The sequence below is a fragment of the Anabrus simplex genome, chromosome 4, assembly GCF_040414725.1.
Source record: "Anabrus simplex isolate iqAnaSimp1 chromosome 4, ASM4041472v1, whole genome shotgun sequence".
NCBI classification, from domain to species: domain Eukaryota; kingdom Metazoa; phylum Arthropoda; class Insecta; order Orthoptera; family Tettigoniidae; genus Anabrus; species Anabrus simplex.
The window spans coordinates 258678029-258700150 of NC_090268.1; positions in this window are offsets into that span (position 1 = coordinate 258678029).

Genomic DNA, 22122 nt, shown 5'->3' on the forward strand with positions numbered 1-22122 from the left:
CAATTTTCATTAAATTCTCTTCAGCCATTTTTTCGTGATGCTCAGACAGACAGACAGACAGACAGACAGACAGACAGACAGACAGACAGACAGACAGACAGACAGACAGACAGACAGACAGACAGACAGACAGACAGACAGACAGACAGACAGACAGACAGACATGACGGAAAATTAAAAAGTGCATCTCCTTGTTACTGTGGGCATGACCAATACAGCAATGTACAGACAAAACTTGATTTAGATAGTGTTTGAAGAGCAGCCTCTCCTTGGAAAGAATGAGAGATTCATCAATGCAAAAGTCCTGGATCGGTATCATTTCTTTACTGAAATTAACCAAAATATTCCTGGGACTGCCTCAGTCGTATACAATCTATTGCCTTGGGTTAAAACTCATTACTATAAAAATGTAAAATAGACATTAGGTTTAGGAGCTGATCCCAGGGCATCATTTCAGAGTAAATGAAAGAATATAACAGAGGATCCTTGGACCAACATTCTTTGGAATCAATCTTCTGTTTCTTGCCATCAGAATGCAGACTGCTATAAAAAAGTACATCTCATCCACAGTAAGCTTAGTCCATGTTTGAAGTCATGAATTATGAGGTGGAGGATTATTTTTGGTCGCAAATAGGTACTGAATTTTTATCTGTTCTTTTATGTAGTTCATCATTTCTCAAGTACCACGTTCATAAAATTCATTAACATGTCTTGGTTCATTGTCAAAGGTTTCACACAAGCCACTTTTACCACAAACAAAACAATGAATCACAGTACAAAAATCATTTCTGTTTCCCAGCCATTGTTGTCAACTACATGCTTCCTTTTATTGCTAACAGCTGTAGCAACAGAATTCTCTTTGTCGCTTTCATTCTTTGTTTCATGCACTGTAAACTCACTGTCAGCCACTGTTACCGAATATCTCACTGTCATACTCAGTAGTAGAAATTAATAAGATCATAACTTTGATCTTGTAGTATATCTTGTTTATTTCTCATGAAATTCATGGCACTTGATTTACCTGGCTTGGCTGGGACAGCCATGTTTACACTTGGAGGGTTACTTATTGTGAAGTAGTTTCTTCCTCCCCCCCCCCCCCCCCAAAAAAAAAAAAACTGCAGAAAAGAATCAAGTGTTTCCTCAAACTATTGAAAGATGAAGGCAGCAGCAATTATAAATTACACAGCTGTTGTAGAAATAGCACCATAAAATGGTAAATTAAGTTACGTATTGAAAACCACAGTAGCGGCACTTAGCATCGAGCAACCACAGCATGTAGTACTGCAAAGGTTAATCAACTGACAGCAGCATAAAATATTGTCCCTTTTATGGTTTTTATAGATGTCAATTTAAGTACAAAATTCTTGCTAGTCATCTTACACAATTCGTAGCTTTTTTTTTTAAATAATGCAAGCTGTTTCAAATCTTGAATATGGGATGATTTTGCTTCTGATATTGGTACTAAATAATTTTTTATGAAATAACTAGGATATGGAACATATTACTATGACTTATGTTCAGTGTAGGAAGCATTTGGAAATGTTAAATTATTGTATTCTAATGTGTGTATATGTGTGTGTGCATGGTATTTTATAGTAACAAATAAATATTTTGTGAAGCATTATACAACTGAAATATAAAATTAAACAACAGAGGAAAAATATTGATAGTACATACTACATACATACATTATCATTATAGACAGTTATGCCTTTTAGCATTCAGTCTGCAAGCCTCTGTGAATTTACTAAACATCGCCACAATCCTCAATTTGGAACTAGTGTTGTGGCCTCATTTAGTTCTATACCTCTTATCTTTAAATCATTAGAAACTGAGTCTAACCATTGTCCTCTTGGTCTACCTCTACTTCTCTAACCCTCCATAACAGAGTCCATTATTCTCCTAGGTAACCCATCCTCCTCCATTCGCCTCACATGACCCCACCACCGAAGCTGGTTTATGCGTACAGCTTCATCCATCGAGTTCATTCCTAAATTAGCCTTTATCTCCTAATTCTGAATATCCTCCTGCCATTGTTCCCACCTGTTTGTACCAGCAATCATTCTTGCTACTTTCATGTCTGTTACTTCTAACTTATGAATAAGATATCCTGAGTCCACCCAGCTTTCGCTCCCATAAAGCAAAGTTGGTCTGAAAACAGACCGATGTAAAGATAGTTTTGTCTGGGAGCTGACTTCCTTCTTACAAAATACTGTTGATCGCAACTGCGAGCTCACTGCATTAGCTTTACGACACCTTGATTCAATCTCACTTACTATATTACCATCCTGGGAGAACACACAACCTAAATACTTGAAATTATCGACCTGTTCTAGCTTTATATCACAAATCTGACATTCAGTTCTGTTGAATTTCTTACCCACGGACATCAATTTAGTCTTCAAGAGGCTAATTTTCATACCATACTCATTAAACATATTTTCAAGTTCCAAGATATTAGACTGCAGGCTTTCAGCACAATCTGCCATTAAGACCAAGTCGTCAGCATAGGCCAGACTGCTTACTACATTTCCACCTAACTGAATCCCTCCCTGCCATTTTATACCTTTCAGCAGATGATCCATGTAAACTACGAACAGCAAAGGTGAAAGATTACAGCCTTGTCTAACCCCTGTAAGTACCCTGAACCAAGAACTCATTCTACCATCAATTCTCACTGAAGCCCAATTGTCAATATAAATGCCTTTGATTGATTTTAATAATCTACCTTTAATTCCATATTCCCCCAGTATGGCGAACATCTTTTCCTTTGGTACCCTGACATATGCTTTCTCTAGATCTACGAAACATAAACACAACTGCCTATTCCTCCCGTAGCATTTTTCAGTTACCTGGCGCATACTGAAAATCTGATCCTGACAGCCTCTCTGTGGTCTGAAACCACACTGGTTTTCATCCAACTTCCTCTCAACGACTGATCGCACCCTACCTTCCAAGATGGCAGTGAATACTTTGCCTGGTTTACTAATCAATGAGATACCTCGATAGTTGTTGCAATCCTTCCTGTTCCCTTGCTTATAGATAGGTGCAATTACTGCTTTTGTCCAATCTGAAGGTACCTTACCAACACTCCATGCTAATCTTACTAATCTATGAAGCCATTTCATCCCTGCCTTCCCACTATACTTCACTGTTTCGGGTCTAATTTCATCTATTCCTGCTGCTTTATGATAATGGAGTTTATTTACCATCCTTTCCACTTTCTTAAGCGTAATTTCACCAACATCATTTTCCTCCTCCCCATGAGCTTGGCTGTTCACAACACCACCAGGATGATTTCCTTTTACAATGAGAAGATGTTCAAAATATTCCCTCCACCTCTCCAGTGATTCCCTGGGATCTATTATGAGTTCACCTGAATTACTCAAAACACTGTTCATTTCCTTTTTCCCCTCCCTTCCTCAGATTCTTTATTACAGTCCAGAAAGGTTTCCCTGCTGCTTGACCTAGCCTTTCCAGGTTATTACCAAAATCGTTCCACGACTTCTTTTTGGATTCAACAACTATTTGTTTCGCTCTGTTTCTTTCATCTACGTACAAATCCCTGTCTGCCTCGGCCCATGTTTGGAGCCATTTCTGATAAGCCTTCTTTTTACGTTTACAAGCTGCTCTCACTTCATCATTCCACCAAGATGTTCGCCTTTTCCCATCTTTACACACAGTTGTTCCTAGGCATTCCCTTGCTGTTTCTACTACAGCATCCCTGTATGGCACCCATTCACTTTCTATATCCCGAACCTGCTTACTGTCTACTGTTCGAAACTTCTCACTAATCATATCCATGTACTTCTGTCTAATTTCCTCGTCCTGGAGATTTTCTACCCTTATTCGTTTGCAGACAGATTTCACTTTCTCTACCCTGGGCCTAGAGATACTTAGTTCACTGCAGATCAGATAGTGGTCTGTATCATCAAAAAATCTCTGGAAAACTCATACATTCCTAACAGATTTCCTGAATTCGAAGTCTGTTAAGATATAGTCTATTATGGATCTGGTACCCCTAGCCTTCCATGTGTAGCGGTGAATATCCTTATGCTTGAAGAATGTATTCGTAACTGCTAAACCCATACTAGCACAGAAGTCCAGCAAATGCTTCTCATTCCCATTAGCTTCCATATCTTCCCCACATTTACCAATCACCCTTTCGTATCCTTCAGTTCTATTCCCAACTCTCGCATTGAAATTGCCCATTAGCACTATTCTATCCTTGCTGTTGACCCTGACCACGATGTCACTCAGTGCTTCACAAAACTTGTCAACTTCATCCTCATCTGCACCCTCACATGGTGAATACACTGAGACAATTCTAGTCCTGATTCCTCCAACTGACAAATCTACCCACATCATTCGCTCATTTACATGCCTAACAGAAACTATGTTGCGTGCAATGGTATTCCTGATAAAGAGCCCTACCCCAGACTCTGCCCTTCCCTTTCTAACAACCGTCACGTACACTTGATAATTTTCTGTCTCTTCCTCGTTATCTCCCCTTACCCGAATATCACTTACTCCTAGCACATCCAGATGCATCTTCTTTGCTGACTCAGCCAGTTCTACTTTCTTTCTTCCATAATCCCCATTAATATTGATAGTTCCCCATCGAATTCCATTTCTTTCGCCAAGTTGTTTCCAAGGAGTCCCTCGCCTGTCAAATGGGAGTGGGACTCCGTTACTCCCATAGGTCCGAGGCTTGCTTAAAATGTTCTGCGTTGGTAAATTCATGAAGCAGGATGCTACCCTACTTGCACATAGTCCAAGTGAGGATCTGTCCTCTAACGGGTTATGGACCACCGGTGAATTGTATAGTCCTAGCCGCCTGAGCACAAGGAGGGCCATGACTCAGAATATGTCCGAGATGCCCACTCCCATTCCATAGTAACTGGTATCCCGACTCTCAGGACCACTTACTAAGCCATTCAGCCGTTGCCCATGGTTCACGAGTAACCCACACAGTACTATTCATAAAAAAATTGCAGATGCCTGTGACTGTTACATGACACTGCTCATGATACTGACCATCTGATTGTAATATTTTAAAACATTCAAATAAGTGTATACAAGATATAGTATGAAAATGAATGCTTTCATTTTACTATTTTCAAACTAGTACAAAAGATGGAGGTGGATTGTACATGAACTTGTAACTTATGCCACTAAGTAATTCTTGTAGGTTTTGTTGTTTAAAGTTCATTGTTCTCTTTTTTCTACCATTGCTTGTTTCCAATTTGAGGGTTAAAGCATATGTCCTTGTGAGAAACCATCAGTCATCGTGCTCCTCAAGAAACCTGAAATAGTAAATATTTGCCTGGAAATGCAACTTGCCTACTCTGTGGCCAGCAGCATCTCATTATGAAGGGCCTGCAACAGCTCCTATCAGGCAGCAGCACGTACAGCCAGCAAGATTTAATAATAGTCGTGTACGCTGTAGCTTCTTTTAAAAAGCAGCATACATGTGAGAGTAAATACCTGAATTAGAATTTTTCCATTTTCATCATGGTTTCACAGTTTTCCTGCTGTGAATTTTCATGATTCAAACTTAAAAATAACATTATAATATCACTAAATCAATAATGTTGTTTGTTTTTACATGCCACTAACTACTTTTTTTTGCAAGTTTTTGGAGATGTCGAAATGCCAGAATTTTGTCCCGCAGGAGTTCTTTTATGTGCCACTAAATCTGCCGACACGAGAATGACATTAATTGACTACCTTCAAATACCACCGGACGGAGTCAGGATCGAACGTGCTAAGTTGGGGTCAGAAGGCCAGTGCCTCAACCATCTGAGCCACTCTGCCAGGCTTGGAGTCAGAAGGCCAGCGTCTGAGCCACTCAGTCAGGCTTACTAAATCAACATAAAATTCATAGAACTAACACACACTCTCTCTCTCTCTCTCTCTCTCTCTCTCACACACACACATACACACACACATGCACACACGCATGCAGACACACACACACATTTTTACTCCTTAAAATATGCAATTGTATCTTTGATAGACTTGAAAGCAAGGCAATGCCCCCCCCCCCCAACTAGTTGCTGGCTAGAAGGAGGTAAGTTCATGCAGCGAACAGCAGGAGTCACTAAGCGGGAACACAAAAGAAATACAGATGTGCTGAATGACCTTAAAAGCAGACTTATATTGGAATACATCTATGAATACCAGAGAAACTGGCTAGAACACCTAAACAGGAAGGACAGAAGCAGGATCCTCAAAGCAGTCATAAACTACTGCCCCGGTGGGAGAGATCTCTGGGACGCCCCAGAAAGAGATGGCGTGAAAATGCAGATCTTTTGTATTGACCGGAACGGCTCTTCTATAGGACTAATACCTGAAAGGATGATGATGATGATGATTATGATGATGAACATCATATGCAATTACAATGCACAATCATTACTAAATGATGACTGTGTATGAAGATGTTCTCATTTGCCATGAATTATTGCATTATTAAATATTAAAATATTTAAATGGTATATGTTTTAAACTCAGGAACGTCTACTGCTGTTTGAAATCATTGCTTCGATTCACCTTCTTCTCCATGGATTTAATTTATGAATTCATGTTAGCTTCTTGTCTTGTTTGTATACGATAGAAGCTTATTTAATGCTGGGACCATATTTTCAATGTAAGTATTTGAATAGATCTGAAATATTTTACAATATGAAATGATATATTTTTATATGTATGCTTGCCTGTTTTGGCTTAATCTTTTAGAATATAACTAAAATAATGCATTACTGGCATTGACTTGTTAAAATTACTTTTAATTTTGAAATAATAATCAAATCAATGTCACTGATCTGTAATTCTTGAAAGATATCACGTAAGATAGTGATCATCATTCTTGGTTCTATTTGAAAGCAGAGATTAATTACAATGCAAATATATTCAACACTTCCATGATAAGAAGAAAACTATTAAATATGTAATTAATGGGCTTATTGGATGTTTTTTCACTTTAGACCTTGTTCTGTGCCAGTGTGAAATACCAGTTAATTTGAATTAAAAAAGAAAACCAAAGAAATACGGAAGAAAAGAAGAGAGACAACCAGTTAACAATTACACCATTCTGGTGTAATGAATTAGGCCATCAGTTGATGTAGGCTACATCAGGAGCATTGAACATTTTCTTCCCATGAGCTTATGGGAAGTTAGTCTCCAAATCTGTCTTGTACTAATAGTGAGTTCTAGTGCATAGTGCTACTCATAGGCTTACCGATGGTGCAGATACAAGGTGCATATGTGGTTGAAACCTTGTCTCTGAAATGATGCCTTTATTTTTGTAGGTTTTCTGAAGTATATACTACTCAGTGTAGTGAACAACATGGCCAGCTTGATATTGTCATGTTTTATGTATATTTAGGCTTATTGTCTAGTCTCCTAATTCATATCCATATGTGAAGAATATGTGAAGACAAAGATATTACATCCCACTTTCATCTGTAGAAGCTGAATAAATGAATGAAAGAAATGAAAAATGAATAGCACAATGTTTGACATTTTTAATATTCAAACCTGACTGAGTGAGTGGCCATTATACCAGAGTGGCAAACACCCAAAATATCTACACCTTCACTTCAAGTGATAAAGACTGCAACATGTACAGCTTCACAGGACAGCCATGAACTGTAAACTGAAACCTAATGCAGTGTTATTCATTGTCAAAACTCTAGTAGACTGTATCTTTTTCCTGATGGTAATATTTCACTGCAGTTTAGAACAAATCTATATAATGTCTCATATAAATGGGTGGAAGTGAACTCTACTGACAGACTTTCAGGCTTTGTTCAGGGATTTTGACAGAGTCAATCAGTCAGTCATCAATGGTCTGCATTTAGGACTGTTGCCTAGGTGGCAGATTCTCTACCAACTGCTTACCTAGTCTTCTTTCAAAGAACCTGGAAATTTATCAAATATTTTCCATGTTAATTTTTTCCGATCCCTTACTCCTTGTCCTATAAATAAATATTTTCCCCAATTCATCCTCTTGAATTCCAACTTTATCTTCATATTATAATCTTCCTACTTTTAAAACTTCCACTTAAGCTTATTCATCAACTAATGTAATTCCACACCATCTTCTCACTGACAGCTCAGAACATACCACTTAAGTTGAGCAGCTCGTCTCCTTACTCTGAAGTTTTTCCAGCTCAAAGTTTGCAAACATTTTCATAACACTACTCTTTTGTCGGAAATCACAAAGAGCAAATCGTGCTGCTTTCCTTTGGATCCTTTCCAGTTCTCGTATCATGTGGTGCTGCTGTGGGTCTCATGCACTGGAACCATACTCTAATTGGGGTCTTACCAGAGACCTATATGCCCTCTCCTTTACATCCTTACTGCAACCCCTAAATACTCTCATAACCATATGAAGAGATCTGTATCTTTTCTTTACAATCTTGTTAATGTGATTATCCCAATGAAGATCATTCCTTATATTAACACCCCTGAGGTGCTAACACCCCATCAACATTGTATTTAAAACTGAGAGGACTTTTCCTTTTGGTGAAATGTTCAACCTGACTTTTCATCCCGTTCGCCATCATATCATTCTCTGCTGTCCATCTCACAACATTGTCTAGATCCTTTTTTGTAGTCACTCACGATCTTGTAACTTATTTACTACTCTATACAGTATAACATCATCTGCTTTATCTGTGAATCCAGTTCTTTACTCACATCATTTATATGTATATTAGCTCATGTACCCGTATTTTGCTATGGAATACTGCATTGTATATGGAATTCTAGGTAAAAATAGGCTACTATACACATTGTGAGTAAGATTTTATTATTTTGCATTGCTCTTCGCATCACCTGAGAAACACCATGGGGAAGTTGCCATATGTCATTTCTCATGTAAAGACCGGATTGGAGAGTTTTTATTATAATGGTAGGCCCCATTTCCTACTGCCAATCTCAGTCCAGTTTAGGAGTTTAGATCGTAATGTCAGGCCTTCTTGTCTACTGCCAGTCACCTTTGATTTTGGGAGTTTTCATTACAAAGGCAGGCCCACATTTCCTACTGCCAGCACAGTCAAGTTGGCAAGTTTTCATTATAATGGCAGGTCCCTTTGCGTACCGTACTGCCAGTCACAATTGAGTTGGGGTGTTTTCATTATAATGGCAGGTCCCTTTGCTTACTACCAGTCACACTTGACTTTGAAAGTTCCCATAATGGCAGGGCCCCTTGCCTAAAGCCAGATGCAGTTGAATTGTGTATTTGGCATTATAAAGGCAGATCTCCTTGCCTACTGCCCTTCAAATTATGTTGTTCAAGGTTGCTGTTGAACTCACAATAGAGTTGGGGAGTTTTCATTATAATGGCAGCCCCCTTGCTTACTGCTGGTCACACTTGACTTGGGGAGTTATCATTATAATGGCAGGCTCCCTTGCCTATAGCCAGTCACAATTGAATTCTACTGCCGTTCAGATTATATTGTTCAAGGTTGTTGTTGAAGTCAGGTTGTTTTATAAAACTTGCTTGTTAACTACATTTTTTGTTCACCCCTGTGGCTGCAGAATCACTAGGCTGTCAGGAGAGCTTACACATGAACAGGCTACATATAAATGGAAAAAACTATCATTCCTTAAATCCACACAAGGAACTTTTAAAGACTTCCCCTGAGCTTGGTTGATCATCATTGTGAAGCGTACTTTAATGGGAAAATAATTTCGTTTGAATAGGAAGTGGCAGTTTGAGGGAGTCAAAGTAGTTCAGGGGATGCAAACTGTTTCTCCCACACTGCATCCTGTGAAGATGGTTGCTTTGATCACATTACTGTGTAAAGACTTCACTTGCAATCTGGTGCCATAACAAAGCTTAGGAGATATCAGACTCTGTAGCAGCGTTATAGATGCTCCGACTTTCAGACTGAGATTTTGAAGCGGAAAGCCAGGTGAATTTAAAAAGTGGAGGAACTCCACAGGGTAGTGGAACTCGTCCTCTATCTCCACATTGAATCAGAGACTTGACTCACCATCTTAGTAGGAAGTTTGTCCAATAAGGAATCAATGATACTAGCTGTGGTATCTTTCTGCAGCTATGCCTCAATTAAGGTTGCAGTCGCTTCCTTCCTTTCCTAGCCTATCGTCACCATAAGATCTATCCATTTTGGTGTGATGTAAAGCAAATTGTTTTAAAAAAAAAAAAGTGGGGTTGTGACCAAAATGAGTCTGTTCAGTGAACAGTGTAAAGCTGTCTGATCATATAGCTGTAAATAACTGATCGTATGGCTGTAAATGAGACAAGCGAGCACCATGAAATTCTCTCACAGAATAATACCATCTTCTTGCAAACTTTCTGTATGTCTTGCACCATCTGCCCAAGCAGAAGCTGTAATGCTTCCTATTCCCTCGTTTGCAAATCTGTCAACATCTATTCTCCAGTACTTTCACCTAAAGCAGTGGCAGCTTGGTGCCAGTAGCTTGGAAACGGTTGGTTTTAGAACCTTGAAACATGGTTTTTGGAGTCCCAAAGAGAACCCATCAAGATTTGTTCCTTGCGTCTTAAGACTTGTACATCAAATTTGATTTTCATCTATATTAGCCTATGCTATTGTGACGAAGAGCCTAAATATAGGGCAGAAGCTGAATTTTGAAAAATTCCTTCCTAGAACAACTCTACAGCAAAAGATGAACCTATGTTCCTAATTTCAGCTTTCTAGGTCTTTTGGATCTGGAGATTTCATGATTAGTGAGTGGTATTTGTCCTTTATAAATATAGATAAGAAAATATAAAGGTCCAATATTACTGCCCTGTGGGAACCCCTCTTAATCATTACATGATGAAGTAACACTTCATCTACTCTAATTCTCTGAGTTCTATTTTCTAGAAATATAGCCACCCATACAACCACTATTTTGTTTAGTCCAATACCCCTTTTTTGTCAGTAATCTCCCATGACCTACCCTATTAACGAGTTGGATAGGTCAGTAGCGATACAGTCCATTTGACCTCCTGAATCTAAAATATCTACTATATCTTGCTGCAGTCCTACAAGTTGAGCCTCACTGAAATAACCTTTCTTAAACCCGAATTGCCTCCTATCAAACCAGTTAGCAATTTTGCAAACATGTCAAATGAAATCAGAAAGAATGCCTTCCCAGAGCTTAAAAGCAACGCATGTCAAGCTGATTGGCCTGTAATTATCTGCTTTATGTTTATAACAATTTCCCTTGTATACTGGGGCTGCTGTTGCAACTCTCCATTCTCTTGGTATTACTCCTTCATGGAAACAGTAATCAAATAAATATTTCAGATATGGTACTATATTCCAACCCATTGCCTTTAACATCCCCAGCAATCTTATCAATCCCAGCTGCTTTTCTAGTTTTCAGCTATTGTTCTTTTTGTAAATATCTTTATCATCATAGGTAAATTTCAGTAATTTGCCATTATTAGTTGCCTACTCTATCTGGACATTCTTATATCCAACTAACTTTATATACTGTTGAATGAATACTTCTGCCTTCTGTAAGTCTTCACATATACACTCCCTTTATTCCCCTGGAATGTCTTTCTTGGAACCTGTTTCTGCCTTAAAATCTGTTTTCACACTCACCAACAGTTGCTTTTAATCCATCCCACAGGCCATTTACATTTCAATTTACCATTTACCATTGATCATAATTGCTTCTTAAAAATTCCCTGATGCCTCTCTTATCAACCATATGGTATGCGTAACTGTCCTAATTTTACAATCTTTCTTTCTATCATATTTATTCTTAACTATAACAAAAGCAGCTTCATGATCACATATACCATCTTTCTGTCACTTTCTGATTCAGCTGTCCTTCCCAATTAACATTTGGTAAATTGAAATCACCCACTACAATAACTTTCCTGTTTGTGTCGTTCCCCACATAGCTTATTATTATCTTATCGAATAATTTTGCATCAGCGTCAATGCCAGCCTTGCCACGTCTGTACATCCCCAAAACATCAAACTGCCTATTATCTTTACACCTAGAATTTCATGTTTCTCATCCTTAACTTTTCTGTAGCTTACAAATTCTTCTTTTACCAGTATGAATACTCCCCCTCCTACCATTCCTAACGTGTGTCTATGATAAACACTCCAGTTTCATGAGAAAATTTATGCATCCATAATATCAGTTTTCAGCCATGATTCAATTCCTATTTCAGTATCTGGTAAATATATTCTGTTAACTTAATTCTATTCCTTTTTTTTTTTTTGCAATACTTGTACAGTTTAACACTGACAACTTTATGTCATCCTTATTTGACTTCTTTCTTCCTATATTTTCATCACCGCTCCCTACACCGAGTGTTTTGTTATAAGGTACCCATGGTCATTGGTGACTCATTACAGAGTAATTGTATTTCTATATTTTCTTAAACTCAATTTACCTTTTTGTTTGTATACATGGAATTTATTTTGTTTTCTCTCTCTAAACAAGATTTGCATATATTTACTCGGTGCAGTACCATTTGACTTATTGCTGTGGTATTTGTTGTTGAGATAATGTTTACATTGCATTTTGTAATCTCACCGTGGGACTTGAACTCCACTGTGGTAATACACTCACAGTAGTCATTTCTGCTTCAGGTTTAGTTTTCATGTATTGATTTAAAATGTAGCTAATAACAGTAGGATAGGTTTACGTATGCAGAGTTAGCTGATATGCACGTCATGTGTGGTGCAGCATATACAGTCGAGGGGGTGGTTAACAACAATAAGCAGAACGGTTACTGCACGGTTCATGTTACCACTAGCTATGCATCAATGCACTACAGGAAACAAAACCTGAGATAGGACTGAGCATGTGTTCGTATTGTCATGGAAGAGTTCAAGCTCTGTGTTGAGACTACAGACTACAATGTGAACATTATGGTCAACAGCAAGAACCATGGCTTTTAATCAAATTATAGTGTACTGAGTAAACACTCACAAAGGCAGTTTACTTTGAAAATCAGAATAAATTTCTTGTAAACAAACGCAAAGGCAGTAGAAAGTAATTTAAAGAAAAGTTAAATACTAATACTATGTAATGAGTAACCAGTACCATGGGTTCCTTATATCAAAATGCTCGGCCAACATCCCTAAACAACCTTCAAAAGTTTGTTGGTAGAGTTCACTTTGACCTTGAGTAGGAAAATAGGAATATGAAAAGCAACATATAATATGATAGATATAATGACAGGTCAGTGTGGGAGGGAGCATGGAAATAGAAGGCATGAAACATGAATCCTGGTAAAACCCGGTGAAATCTTCATCTTAGAGTTATGTAGAACCAGAAATGTCATACTCAGCCAAAAAATCAGAATGGGCCCATTGGCTCAAGTGACACCAGAAATAATTGAAAAAGTTGAAGATCTTTATCAGGCATGTTCCACACACGTTGATGCACTGGGCAATTGACAAGGAACCAAGTATGTCCTAGCCACTAAAATTAATTTGTAACAGTAAACTCCACCATTTTATTTATTGTTAATAATTGTCAGTAATTAAATTACTGAAAATTACATGATAGAGATTGTCTTAGGTTTAATCTAAATTAATTTGTAACAGTAAACTCCACCATTTTATTTATTGTTAATAATTGTCAGTAATTAAATTACTGAAAATTACATGATAGAGATTGTCTTAGGTTTAATCTAGATCAGTTTTTTCTGGTTGTTGCACCTTTTGTACCTTGAAAGATACATTATGCTAGAAACTGTTTCCCAAGAAGCAAACATTCCCTAGTCTTTTAAGACCATTAGCTACTAAGGAGAGATGTTAAGCAATAGACAAACAAACAAACAAACAAACAAACAAACAAACAAACAAACAAACAAACAAAATTTGTTTTTATGCATTGTTCTTCACTTGAGATGCTCTTTGGTTATAACATTTAAAATAGTACATTTTTAAGATGCTTCTCTTGAGTAGGTCCATTTCACTTGGCCTTATGAGCTGTGCTCTTAATTGGTTTACTCTTGCCTCATTGTCATACATGTGATTATATTTAGGGTTGCCAGATGTCCTTGTTTATAGTGAAATAATTCAATATCCACAAAAAAGCTTTTGGAACACCTGTTTGACCTTTTTTTTTTTCCTTCTGTAAAATGAACATTTGAGTTCAATTAACCTTTTGTCAGCTCTCAGTTGCTAGAATTCATTCATTTAAAACTTGAAATGTTCACTTGCCCAGAAACAAAAGTTTTATTGTTGCTATGGTTTTGTCAGTTTCCGTCTATTGTTACTTGTGGTTGTGAAGTTGTAAACTGTTAAACATAGTCTCCGTTTTGAGCAAAATTAAGTGATGTCAGGTTGGCAAAAATAGAGTATTCTTCCCAGGAAAAGTATTTGGAAAGAATGGTCCTTCATAAAATGAGGAAGAGGTTACCACAAAGTAGTGTGTTCCATTACTTTGAGTTTTCTTATACTTGAAATAGATAGACCCCCCCCCCCCCCAGGTTGTAAGTTACAAGACGTGGCAACCCTAATTATATTCATTGAAGTATTATATGCTTCACTACAAATGACTTTTCCTTGCCTAGATTGATGTGATTTTCCTTGTTACCAGAGCAGATTAAATATAAACTGGAATTTTTATGTTACATTTTATGGATTCAGCTTACAGATGCAAAGGCAATATGTCATTTTTCTAATCTCTTAATTTAGAAACACATTTTTCCCATTTAATTGGCAGATTTTTACAAATTCTATCCTAAAAGAAAGGATGGGGCTGTGTATACAGTCAATTGCACACAAATTAATCTACTCCTGCATTATCATCAAATCGCTGTTTGCCCAGTACCACTTTGAGTGGTCCAAATAAATAATAATTGCAGGGCAATAAATTTGGGTTGTAAGGAGGCTGTTCTAGTGGCATCCAGAGAATTTTCTTCCAGCTTGTCATGAATTTAAGCAGTGGTACAGTACCTTGCAGTATCATGGAGAATAATTACATTTTGGATTGGTTGCCAATGCTGTTTGTTGTGATAAGCAGCTTTTGTATCATTTACAAGCTGGCAGTAGTGGGTAGCATTCATTTTTCTTCATTCATAGTGGAAATCAACTAACTGCCCATGGCAACCCAAGAAACAACTGCAGGAACGTTTTGGCCTTTACCTGCCCCTCTCTTCTACCACTTAATGTTCACTTGTTTGTTCATAATGAGTTAGTAGCTTCTGGTAATTTTACAAAGAAGCACATTTATACTGCTTTGGAAAGAGAGACTTTTTGGTAGTCAAGGTCACCACTGATGATGGACTTTTTCTGTAACTTACTTGTACTGCTAATGCAATTTTGGAATTTTTTGTGTTTCTTTCTGCTTCGGTAAGCTGACAAACAACACACAACATTTTTTTCTGTGACACTTGTCTGGGGCCATTGTTGGTGTGGTTTGTGTGTCAGTCAAACACTCGAGTCTTCAAACAAGATAGAGTTTGTAGATGATTGAGCTTTAATTGCTCAGAGTATGGATTTGGCATGTTGTGAAGATATACTTATGGAGGATTTAACTACCATGTGTGACTATTCCAGCAAATGGAGACTCCAGCCAAATCCAAGTAAAAGAGAAGTAACAGCCTTCCACATGCATAATATGAAAACTTAATTGAAAGCTACATGTGGTTTTAAATGAAACTGAAGTCTTCCACAACTTCTTCCCCAAATATCTGAGAGTCACACTAGATCAATCCTTGTCAATCAAACAACATTACCTGAACATGTCAAAGAAGCTGAGTACAAGAGTAAATCTACTGCATAAACTAGTGTGGTAGATGCAAACACTCTTTGCACTGCTTCACTTTCTCTTGCGTACTCAGCTAGTGAGTACTGTGCTCCTGTGTGGGAAAACAGCATGCAATTGACCAAGATTGATGTGCAGCTTAGCAAAGCCATGAGAGTTGGTAATGGGACAGTGAGGTCCACACCTACTCAGTAGGTGCCTGTTCTAACAAACATTCCTCCTCCAGATCTAAGGAGAAAAGCAGCAAAAGCATAGTTGCTCAAGAAGACCCCTCGCAAACACGTACTCACTCTTGTACAATGCCTCATGGGATTGACCAGCAACGCGGTTAAAATCCCGGAACCCATTCTGGACTGATCTACATGTACTTCTAACATTCCGCCGAATGGAGACAGTGATGGGAGCAACATCCACCCACCAACACCTTTCTGATCAAGGACCTAGTGAAGAAAGTGCAAGGTTTCCTTGACACAAGTGCTCAAAACTCAACGGGATCAAAACAGGCCACGGCAGATGCCGATATACATTTGACGAAAAAGTGGGAATATCGTCAAAGTGCTGTGTGTAAGTGTGGTGCTGAGTAGCAACATTGCTTCATATTGTTGAGAACTGTCAACTTTTAAGGATGGATTACAGGCTCTGCATAAAGTGACACCTAGTTAAGTGGAATGGTCAAAACTGGGCATTCCACTTTAATTATGTCGGTATATATTTTTTCTTGTGTATATATATAGTATGTTGTTATACTTACAATGCTTATAACTATCATACGACAATGATGACAGTGACAACAGTAGCAGCTTGAATCTTTGGAAGGGTTTGTTCCTTGAAATGTGCCCACAATCTTCTCAGAAATTCAGCAGATTTGATGCTGCCTTTGGCAAAAAGCTTTATAATGATGCATTGCACAACAGACAGATGTACTTCTTGTTCATGCAATTTTTTTAATTTTAAATAATGAGAGGAATTCCTCGTCATGAATTTTGGGCGAGGATTCGGTTTCACATATCCGTACCACTCTCCACTCGGATCCATAAACTGATGCCCTTGGTACTTCAGTTGAAAGGCGAAAATTCTGGTTTATATTTGATCCATCTTGTAATTTATCCCGAGTCTAAGGGTAATAGTTCTGAAATTCTGAAGAAGCAATAGAAGACTAATGAAGAAAATGCAAAAATCTCAGCTTCCACATTCCTCAAAGAACCAGCAGATACTCAATGTGAAGACTTCTATCTCTTGTATTTGGGGAGCTTTAATTTTTCTCTCTTGTGTGTACTTTTAAGGATTTTCATTTGTTTTCTAATGTTGACTCCTTTTTTTTTTTTTTTTTTTTAAATGTTAGTATGATAAGGATTTGTTGCTGTTCATTTCCCTGTATACTGATTGATCTGTTAAGGTCTTTTATTGTATTTTTTCCATATATTGTTTTAAATAATTAAGAAATAATGATTGTTGTGTTTGTAACCATCAAATTCTTTAAGAAGTGTAATTCCTCCTCTATTTGAATGTTATTGGGTCATTTTGTTTGTAATAATTTGTTAGTAGTTGTTATTCAGTCTTTCATAGTGTCCATTAACTGCCATTATAATATTGTTGTTATTGTTGTGAAAGCTTTATTCTGTACTTGATGATCTCCAGTCAGTGCACTTCAAGCTTTTCAGTCACTTGGGTAATTTTTATCTTTTTACTTTTTATTCCATTTTTGTTCAATTCTCACTCCTTCTCAAACATATCAGATGATAACTCTACTTTTGAAATTTACATAAAATATTTTTGTTGTAGTTGCAGCTGTATGGAAATTTCCCTTCAGTAGAGATTTTTAATTCATAGAATTTGAAGATTAAATGTCTGGTATTTTAAGTGCTTGAAATTTTTAAATGTATGTGTTTATGTCAGTGGTAAGGAAGTCTAAATTAAACAATCACATTTTCCAATTTTTGAAATCATGTATTCATTGTAAAATTCTTTACAAATACTGTCATACTTTACTATGAATTCTTTGGATTTGGTGGCCAAAAAAAATGTGTATACTTCTTTCCTGTTAAGTATTTGTTTTAATATCCTTTCACTATTGCAGCACATGTATCAGTTTGTTCACAAAATGATTAAAGAGTGAAATCAATAAATATAACTGCTAGACTTACCAACCGTTTTCTTCTTGTAAAATGAAGACTGACAGATTTTGGTCTAGTTTCATTTTCATTAACATGTTTTCATATTTCTTATTTTTTATTTATCAGTTGCATTTTCACTTTTCACTTTTCACTTTTGACAAGTCATGGCAGCCTTTTTATTTTCAAACAAATGCGGGATCTACCAGACAAATGGAAATGTACAGATGGTAGTGGGGAGCATAAGGTACTGTGTAGTGTACAAATAATGCCGAGTAGGTTTACCAGGTGTAGGATATCAAGCAAGGAAACTCTCAGCCAGGAAATCCTTGTGCTACATAATATTTATTCTCAGAGAGTACAGTAACCCTCAAACCCTCAGAGTTGTACCCTTGATTGTCCACAGTACATTGCCAGTGATGATGGAGACATTGGATACTAAGCACCACATTATGTGTGAATATTGCAATCTCATGTTTCACAGCATTGGAAATGTCGTCTCACAATCCAAATTGTCTCCCACGCAATGTTTCTTTCACTTCGGGGATGAGGTCAAAATTGCACAGAGACAGGTCCAGTGAGTAAGGGGGATATTCCAGTACTTCTCATCCCCAGCATTAAAGTTGCCTTCATATAGCCTCTGCTGTATGCGGTCTTGTGTTCATGGAGAAGGATGACATTGTTGAGAAGATCTGGGCGTTTGTCTCTAATGGCATGATGTAACTGTCTCTGCAGGTTCTGTAGTACATTGCTGTCACCATTGCGCAAGCCACAGTGACCGTCAGCTTCACAGAGGAAGGGTTTTACCAGAACTTCCGTCATCATAAGAAATGGACTTTATAATTAATCTGTATTGTCAACCTTGAACAAGTTTTAATAGTGTTTGAGTAAATTTTACCTTTACAATACTTAAAAATTCTTTATTCCTTTTTTTAGTAAAGGGACATGTTTCGTCTGTGATTTGGAGACATCTTCAGCCTAATAACAAAAGTATGACAAGATTCTTGGCATTTGTAATGAACTGCTACAACAAATAACACATCCAAAATTTCTAGAGTTAAACATAACTCCGTCAAATGCACAATTAAAACATACACTTCAAAGAGACCTAATTATTTAAAAAAATGTATTTGTAGATAAAATGTCATGTCTTCAGAGATGAGATGTAATGTTAAAATACAAGGTTTTTAATAGAAGCTGTGAATGTCGAATAAGAAACGTTGAATGATATTCCAACACTTGGTTGAGTGAATGTTCTAATGTTTGAGTTAAAATGAACTTTAATTCAGGTGGAACTTCCTCAAAACGCAGGTTGAGTTGCCGGATAGGTTTAATGACTCCATGTATTACGGAGAAAACTTACTAGGAACGCCATGAATCTTTTATTAGGCTGAAGATGTGTCTAAAATAGAGACAAAACATGTCCCTTTCCTAAAAAATAAAAATAAAGAATTTTTAAGAATTGTAAAGGTGGAGTTTACTCAAACACTCTTTGAACTTCTGTCTTCATGGTAATCCTGCATGTTGCACTTCTGCAGACTGGCGTTTGAACACTGGTTCATACGTCCTGCCTCAAAATTCATTCGTCACATCCATTCTGCACAAAACCTGACTCACTACTGCAGCCCCATCGCCCTGTGCATGCTACCTGTCCAACGCACTGCCATCTCGTGCTGTGTCTATGAACTATGAGTGTCATGCTTTCCAGAACGCATCACCGTTGTATGGTAGTACCATGCAAATGTGAGGGAAGAAACAGTTGCCAACCCTCATATTGTTTAGGTGATACAAAGTAGAATATAATGGTGCTATACTAATTTTTTAAGACATTTATTGTTTTAAGTTCTTGGAATTTCAGTCATTAAAACTCTGCAGATATTTTTAATTCACTGTTTATTTTTAAAATATTTGCACAGTATTTGAACACCCTGAAGTTGTTTCTCCTTACTCTTGGCATTGTTTATTAGGATTACATGTAAGTGAAGCATCATATGTTCTGTTATTGTTCTAATTTTTGTCACAATCATTGTCTTGTATGACAGGCTAATCCTCATTTATTTCCATTCACTCTCTGATTTCAGATCTTCGCCCTCTAATCTATATAGTACTGTACCCTGAAAGTTTTCATTTCGTGGTATTTTTCCGAAAACATATCATGCGGAATAAATATATCCCAACATCAATTTTCTCCAATTTTCCTTTTTTTCCTTGAATGAATGACAACTTGCTTATTGTTATACGTCATAACACATCCATAGAAATATACCTTGTTAATGATCTATTTTAAACTTGAACCTGCCACCTGATGATATTTTGTTGTTGTTCTTTGGATTTAATGTTATAAATATTATGTTGTATATAGTTTTAATTGATTTTGCAGTGACTTTTTCTTGTTGTTTTATGAATTAGGCTAGAATGGGTTTATAAATATCTCCTGTACTCAAAAAGACTGAATAAATGTTGAAATATTTTGAATTTTTGTATCTTCTACAGAAAGAATAAGAATAAAGGAAATGCTATTCTCATTGTACTTTGATTTGTGGTTCACTTCTAAAAGAGAACATTTTCTAGTAATTACTAGTAATTTATTTTTCATACCATAGGCACCGAATTTTGTAAACTTCCTTGAGGGATAACAAGAATTATTGACTGTACACACAATACTTAAATACTATAAGTACTGGCATCTTTCACTAGTATTTAATAAAGATATGTTATGTTCTGAATACATACAACCTTATCTTAATTTCAGCCTATGAATTTAAGTTAGGAACGGAGATTTGATTCCTCTGATGTACAGCAAAAGTATAACAGCATACTTAACTATGGTCAGCAAACTCATTGGCACTTTTGTCATTGTCAGTGGAATTGGTTACTTCACGATGAACGTAAAGTATAGCTAGATTATCAAGACGATGTTAACTCAGTGTTGATTGTAGAGAAGTTTTAGACAGCATGAAGTAGAGAAGGAATGTTATGTTGTAAGGTGACCATAGGAATTGTGAGTATGCATTGTACAAATCAATTTAATTCACAACAGTGTTTCATGATAGCAGTTTTTGGAATTTTGGAAAAAAAAATTATGATGTCGTTAAAATTAACCTCTTGGATACTGTCTACAGTGCACATGGCTTTCTGCAACTTGTATATATTTTGAAATTAAATCACTACAGTGCCTTCTTCAATATTGTCTCTCATCAGCAATAACAAGTTCTGCAAATCATTTAACCATGAGAAGTTGCAGTGACTGCCTTGAAATATTCAATCCTAATCTTGAAGAACCATATCTCCCAAACGTTTCAATGAAACCACAAATGTCTAATATACTAATCAATCATTATGTAATCAACTCATCACAGTCAATTTTAAGTGTTCTCGTTTTACTATATACTGTGTCCTTAGGGGCACTCTCCAGATTTCCAGTTGGCAGAAGTTGAAATAAAAAAATTACACCTAGTCTGAAATTGTCACTTAATGTAATGCTTTAATTTTCCTGCATAGAGTAGATTGAGATATTTAAGCAAATGTATTTACAATACTGTACAGAGACAGTTTTCTCCAGCAATGATTTTCTTTCCTGTCTGACCTTTTGGCTGAATGGTCAGCTTACTGGCCTTTGTTTCGGAAAGTCCCAGGGTGGATTCTCAGCCGGACCAAGGATTTTAACGTGTATAGTTAAGTCCTCTGGTTCAGGGACAGGGTGCTTGTGAAAGTCTTAATACACATCTTCATTTACATATAGCCTTCTGCAACACATCACACTACCAATTACCACACAAACATGCTATAGAGAATACATGATCCATAATCATCATAAAATGACAGAGGCATATTTAGCAAGAGTGCTGATGATTCACAATACAGTAAAATAATAGAAACAGTCTATATCAGCACAAATCAAATTCTTTATGAATAATTAAAATTGTTACCAGTCAAATTTTTATTAAATGTTGCAACACCACAATGTGTTTCAGAGTCTACACTCCATCGTCAGGTGATGACATGATGACATTTAACTGTTGATAAATCAAGCAGAGAAATTGTTCTACCTTAAATTTGCCACAGGCAAAATAGGCAAAATGAAAAGTATCAATTAAGCGGAACAAATTTTCTGCTTGATTTATTTATCAATATGGACCATGAATTTAATTGTTGCTCAACTTGATGCACAATTCTTTTCAAAGAATATTAAACTATTTCATTTAAGAGCAGGGGCTATGTACATTATGAAATTTTTCATTTTAAAAAATGTATTTAGTAGTAGTCAGATACAGGTAAG